This window comes from Chelon labrosus (genome assembly GCF_963514085.1).
Source record: "Chelon labrosus genome assembly, chromosome: 20".
Lineage (NCBI taxonomy): Eukaryota > Metazoa > Chordata > Actinopteri > Mugiliformes > Mugilidae > Chelon > Chelon labrosus.
In genome coordinates, this window is record NC_140353.1 from 16,956,573 (window position 1) to 16,964,087 (window position 7,515).

Here is a 7,515-nt window from a genome sequence, read left to right on the forward strand (position 1 = left end):
CGTTCTCTTTCTTGTGATGCATTTTCAAACGAGATCGCCGGTGTTGAAACAGTGCACAGCAAGGTGTGCTGTGCTGCCGCTGGCAACCTTTTCAGAAAGAAAAACTGATGTCAGGTATAGTATAACGTTAGCCAGAGCTAGCTGAACGTCAGTGGAGTGGTTATATTTTACAATGGATAAACTCTTGGATCAGTGCATAGACTCTTAAACACCAAATATTATTTTGGGTAGTATCGTTTCCTAAAATAGTATCATACACAGTGACAGAGTTCATGTAAGGAGGAGACTGAGATGGATGAATGGGTCAACAGGAGGTACACCCAGGAGATTTGGGTTTGCATTAAAAGCCAGTGTAGCTGTGTTACTTTTAGACTTAGCTGTCTTATTATTACATTTATGTTAATATTTGAACTAACTGAATAGTTGAAATGGTTAAAATAGATAATTTAACCACACTAACCACATTTTAGAATGTCATCCCGTCAGAAAGACCTAAAGGCAAATGAGCGGTATGTGCTAACATACAGAATTTGTTTAACTGCGCCATTACTCAAAGTGTAATTTCATCCCTGGTGCTATGTCTGCATACTCCTGAACTACTGAACTGGTAATTTAGTGACACATGAATGTTGCAATTTATCACTTATTGCAGTCTTTTAGCCATTAACTGGCCTATGGTGTTAATTGAGGTCTAATGCATAGACACTCAAAGATGGGTGTGAATAATGATGTTAAGATGTTTCTTCCTATGCAGATTATACTGTCATCATTTATGAGTACTGAGTAGCCTGTTAGCAGACAAGAAAGGAGGTGAATACAACAACGTGCAACAAGTGACATGAACAAAAATAGTCAAAAAAAGTATTGTAGCCTTACATTTGTTTTTATTTCATTGTCTTCTACAGTCTTTTCTCAGAGTATTGGTGCCAACACCACCGACATCAATGCTGTCCACCTTCGCCTAAATGGTGGCTCCCCTATTTGCTTGATTCAGTCGATGCAGGGACTACTTAAGAAACTTTAGGAGGAAAAATGAGGTCATCAACATTAACAGTATGGATGAATTTTAAACCAAGTGCTGAACTGTGGAGAATGGATTAGGTAATTACCATACTTTTCAGCGATATAAGGCCGTAAATTAAAATCTCCAACAACTTCTCAAGTGACAACTCATCTAATCAGGGGGACAATCATAGAGAGGCCTTGCTGTTTACTGATTGCTCTAATCAAAAATGGCTTCTTCAAACACAGCTAATTGGTCAGTTTACTCACGGAACGGGGAGGCAAATGTAGAGGGGCTACTGTCGTGATTTGAAGGACCCAAATATCTCCCATTTGCATTGAGTGCCACCAGAATACACTTGACTCCCACAAGTTATCAGCAAACCAGACAATTATTCATCAGGCACAAATTGGCACATCAAAGTCAAATCAGAGAATTACCGTCAGCAAGACCCCAAAGCAAGAGCTGAGAGAGGAAAGGTGGCCTTTGATTGACCGCGTTGCCCTTCGCTCAATCTGCCAGCCCTGTGCTGTCAAGCTCCGTGCCTCCCAGAAAGCGTCACTCTGCCTCACAAGTGAAACAACGGAACATTTCAAGTTGGAAAAAAGAACAGGAGTAAACAGATGATCAAGGTGAACTTGCAGCGCTGTGATTCTTTCCTTTTGTTACATGAACTGTATGTTATGGAAAAATACTACTTTTTCCCTTAATACATGTTTACCTTTATGGAGAAGATCAGAGTGCATTGATAAAATGATTTAAAATGTTATAATGTCAGTGTAACAACACAATAAAAAGAAAGGTAACTTTTAAATTGCATTAAGATAAGATTCATGAAACTATAATTTAGTATTGCTGGTCATTTTTCTTACTGTTTCACAGTTTCTCCACTGCTGTCCTAAAATCCTAAGGACATAGGACAAGTATAAACTTGTCAAACATGTCAAAAGTCTACACTATATTTAATGATTCAATACTAAACGAAGTCAACATAACAATGAAAGGCTCAATAATCATGTCTCACGTTTTTACATTCAGGGCTCGCTCTTCTAATGTGGGCCACTGACAGTTTCCAATGGATGGATGGGTTAGCCAACAAAGTAATGGGAGATGCATCACTTATTCTAGTCCACAGTTTTCCAACTATGGATTTTAACTGGCAGACTCAGACCTCATCTTCACTGCCTTATAGACATGTGCTCAACATCTAAGGATTACTCTCAAAGTAAAAGACTAGACTAATAATCTAGTGATTTTTCCTACTCTTTTAGTTTGATTTTAAAGGACCAGACTCCAATACTCTTTGTAAGACTGTTGAACTCACAGTGGACAGTTTTTGAATTTAATGCAGCTGGAGATGATTTTTATTCCATCCATTCCCCTTCAAAATCGTGAGCCTATTTTTCCCGCAACGCAATTCAGCTGCAGACAGTTCAATCAAACTCCTATATATTATATACAGACACGCGCCACTTGACGGCCATCTTGGTAATGGCTTCCATGCAGCAATTTCAGGCGTACAAAACTTGGCCCCGATCTGAACGAATAAGGAGGAAGTCATTACTGCAATGTTTGCCAGGATATAAACACTGCATATGTAGTCAAATTTGATAGCTTGTTTTCCACCACAAGTTACACCTCTACTGTTGTGGAAACAGGAAGAACAATAAGTAGCTAGCTGCTCCAGTTCCAGTTCCTCTGTTATAAAGCAAGTGGATTAGTGTCACATATATTTAAAGGGTGGGCACTGATTCAGCTAATCAGATCAACAAACTATATTATTGTTAATGAAAGTAGTAGATGACTAGATAACACATTGTTTTAGTGCAGAAGAGGAAACACAACAAACCACAGTCTTAGAACCTTTGAAAGCTAGCAAACAGTCAGAAGTTGCGTTGCCATCTTCCTAAGGAGCATCAGCACCATAGTTGCAGGCCTTTGTCACATTCGTTGCTGGTAGCTCCTCGTAGGAATTTCGCTTGGTTGAACCACTGTGGTCCTGCCACAAGTGCACAGCCTGTCAAGATGGTTTCACATTGGAGCTTGCAGTCTCCTGAGAACACAGCTGCCTCACAAGGTGATAACATCTGTGGTTCTGTACTGAACCAGATTTGTGTGGGTTATGATTGTTGACGCGGATGGAGCCCACGGCCTCTAGCCTCAAGCAGAGAGGTGAGCAGCTATGGAGGTCTGAAAGGCACAGTCTCCTCTCCACACCATCAGATTTTTTTTTTTTTTTTTTTTTTTTTTTTTAACCAATACAGACTTAAAATCACTTGAGGCATTTAGTGCACTTAGCACAGTCAGCTCTGTAGCCATGAAAGGCATTACATCTTTCTTTTTTTTTTTTTTTTTTTCAGTTGTGCAGTAATACTCCTCAGTACTGGTTAAGAGTTCTCAACATGATCACACGTACACTAATATTGAAAAGAATACGATGAACCATAACACAAACATTTGTTTTTGTTGCTTAAGGAAGGTTAAATGGTGAACTAAGGATCCTTACACTGAACAAGGCTGTAAGCACGGGTGAACTACTTTTCAAATCCTGAAACAAGGATGCCTTGTCTTGCCGTTTGTACTACCGTTGCATCATTTGCAGATACAGTAGCAAAACTGAAAACTGGTAATTCATCATCCATTACTAATACTGCTTGGCAGTAATACGCTCATATAAATCCAAGGTTTATCACTAGACATATTTTTGTCTGCTAAAATGTTTTCAGGTGGAATCTTGTGTGTATTTGCTACCAAGGTAATTCACCTGCATACTTGTAAAGTTTCAAGTCTCAAATGCACAGTTCCATAAGCACCATCAGGAGCGACATCTCCAGACAAATCAAAAAAGTGATTATAACATTTTCAAGGATTTCCCCGTTCACTATGCTGAAATAATTTTCCTTTTACCGCCTGACTTTTGGTTTTATTCTACACATGTAAATTAATTAAAATTCACCTGACGATTTGAAGTTTTGAAAGGATGACTTCATATCTGGAATTTTTGTTCTTTTTCCTTCTCGCTGCATTCCCAAAGTTATTACATATCTCCTTTATTGTGGAAGCAGCTAGCTCACCAGAAAAACTGCCAGACAAATGTCGTTCAACATGTCCACATCTTCAAAAATGTGACATCTGCTATGATACGGCTGGTTGAAAGTCGACGTTGTTATTCAGTATCGGTGATGGTATGTAGCATCTCAGACCCATTGAGTACATTTTCAAGTATTGCATTCTACGTCTCAATAATAGCTTGTGCCATAGGCAGTATACTGTAGTGGTTATAGTAGGGCCTTGAGGGGAAATGCCCAAGTAGGTATTAAAAGAGCCCATTATAAATATAAAATTAAAGCACACATTGTTGATGTTACCTAAGAGTGAAGTGAACAAGCAAATCTCTAATCACATATACACTGGTGTGTTTCTATTGATTTAATCCGGCGTATGTAAGCAGCATAGGTAGCATACCAGTAAACTAGAGTGTAGATGGACGGCTTATAGTCATACAATCGTTTCAAGGATGACCCTTAAAATTACAATAAGCAGTTCCAGAATGCATTATTGTTTCGCTTATTATCTATCTTAGTCATCTCTTTGTCACAACAGTAGGCATTTGCAAACTAAAACTGAAAATATGTCAAAGTAACGTGTCACGGCTCCAAGCAAGGCCATACGATGATTGTGACACAATTCCCCGGACAGGTCGCCAGTCTATCGCAGGGCTAACCACATGAGCTGAGTAGTCAAGGAGCGTTTGCGGCTCCTTGACTATGAGCTTCCACCGTACACAACTTTTGTTGGTGGCTCAGTGTCTGGAGGTCGATAATGGGCAGCTTGAAAAAGCAGTGACCACTGCGGTTTTGGGTCGAACGAGTGAACCAAGACGGGTGCGACTTCAACACTGTGCCTAACGCAGAAAGGCATGAAATGTATTGCTCGTGTAGAACATACACCAAAACAAAGATTATAGTCACTTATGTCCTTAGAGTCAGTTACAACTTCACGATTTTCCTCTGAGGTACCTACGACTGAATTTGATAAATCCAGCAGCTTTACAAGCTGCCTTGCCTTAGGCTGACTTCCCTCCATGCTAATTCCACAGTGATGAAGAAGACCCAGCAAGAGCATACCACCAAAGTCAGAAAATCCCCATCTCCCTTCCGGACATAATGTATGACTACTGTGGACTAATGAGTGAATGCACTGACGGATTGAAGGATGAATACTGTCACATTTATATGTCACGTTACTAGAGGTCATTTGATGTAAGGGTCTTTGTTAAAAATCTGAAAATTATAAACCTGTGATGTGCTGCTGTATTGCACAGAAGAGTTTCAAGGTATTTTATAAAAAAAAAAAAATATCCAGATCGCGTGAAGCAGTAAAGGGCAGGGGGAATTATTGGAACTTAAATTAGAACAGGCCGCATTGACTAATTTGTCGACCGAGAGAAATTTACACATCACGGTTTATGTATACTACTTTAGAACACATTCTAAATCAATTACACTAATTGGGATGAATGAAGCGGTAATGAGTGGCTTTATATTGACCGACATACTTGACAACACAAATACAGTAAATTAATATTTGCATAAACAAAACACCGAGTCCAACAAGTATAGGAGGTAGAAATATACGATGGAACCTTAATAGAGCATGTCAACGCGTTAAAGCTTGTTTCTATGGGCTTTACTCAAAGAAATGAATAGTTTGTTGATCACTGCGCTACTTTTATTCCTACTGAATGATGAACTAAATAGAGAGAAAAAACACACGTTTGCCCATGGAAAACAATTTTTTGAAGGGCATTATCCCCATGCAGTACTGAGCAAACACACGTCAAAGCAAAGGGACTAATGAATAGGCCTACTGCTTGGCCTTCCTTCGCAGAGTATGGAGCTTTTGAAAAGAGAACTTACTGAATAGCATACATCGCTGTGTTCATGTCAATGTTTGCATACAAAGAGCTACACTTATTTTCCTGTGCCTGACTGATGTGACAGACCAAACAAATTTTGCTTGGGTCTGCATTTAGAGGTAAGCACAAAAGGTGTTTCGAAATTAATCCCTCAACCTGGAGAGTCTAAGCATCGGCTGAATAGATCTTTGTACCTAATATTACCAGTCCAGTGTGAAAAGAAAATGTTGGTATGATAAACATTAAAAGTTTAACATTTATCTGGGTCTGCCTGTCTTTGAGGAAAAATCTGAACATGGCTGCAGTAGTATATCTTTCTGTTTAAATATTGTGAATACCAGTGGATATGAATCAGCTGTCCTTATGCCACAGGTTTCACACTCTTTTAAAATTGTTGTTCACGTTTCTTTCAGCTTCTTATCCTGAGAAGTCTCTTCATAAAATACATGTTAAAGCTGCAAGTTGCATATTCATGTAACAACTATTATGTATATTCCTATTCATTTTCTTTTTGTAGTGCTCGCTGCTGCAACAGTGACCCAGCTGGGATCGCTTTGCCACTTGGTCAAGGCTGCTGTGCTCTGCTGATTTTGTTGGCATTCTCCTCATTGTTCAACTCAAGAAGAACTCATTGTGGTGTATGTCTGTATGTTTGAGTGTCAGGAAGACAAAAGAAAACGGCATTCATGCGTTGGGATGAAAACTCAATTGTTGATATTGGACAGTTGGCATGCTCGCACCGGAATCCTTGATTTGGCTGATTATTCTTTGACAAAAGGCGTATTGAGTAAATTTTCTGGGTTTGAAATTATTTCCAACATCTTGTTGTTAGTGGTCATGGGCTCATATGGGAGGTAATTTATAATTCACATTTTATATGGCATAAAGGTATACTGTAGAAGTGTTGTATTGTAGCCAAGGCCAGGCATTCACTTAACATTTCTTGTTTAGGAAAACCAGTTTTACTGATACTCACCTTAATTTTAAGCTATGCCGTCCTCTAGTATTATTTATTTTCTATATTCCAGTATTGTACTTGGATAGATATCCTTCAGACTATCACAAACCTCCATTGTGAGTAATAATCCTTTACTACATAGAGAGGTTTGGTATGGTGATGAGAATGAAATCATTACTAATAAATCAGCACAAATGCTCCCAGCTAAATGATGCCGTATGCTTATACTGTGCCGATATACTCATAGCACAAGCCTAGACCTGTTAGAATTGTGCTCTGATGGTGAAATATTGTCACTTACCAAAGGAAATAAGCAACACTCAGTCTGGGAAGAGCACGTGCGTGCATTGTGTAACAAATATTGATAGCACTCATGTTTTGATGCCGAGGGAACCAAATTCATAGGGCTAATTGTCAAAATACCTCTTCCCACTCAAGACTTGAGGGTGCTTGTTTGCCTCTTCTGCTCTGATGATACAATAACTCCAAACAAGTTTGCAGCCTCAGGAGTGATGGCTCTCATATGTGTGTTCCTCGGCTTGTACGTCCTTTTATCACTGTGAGAGCGTGTACAAAGCTCTCAGCAACACTACTATGATCTAATAGGGGATTTTCACCTTCATGTCACACTCGCGG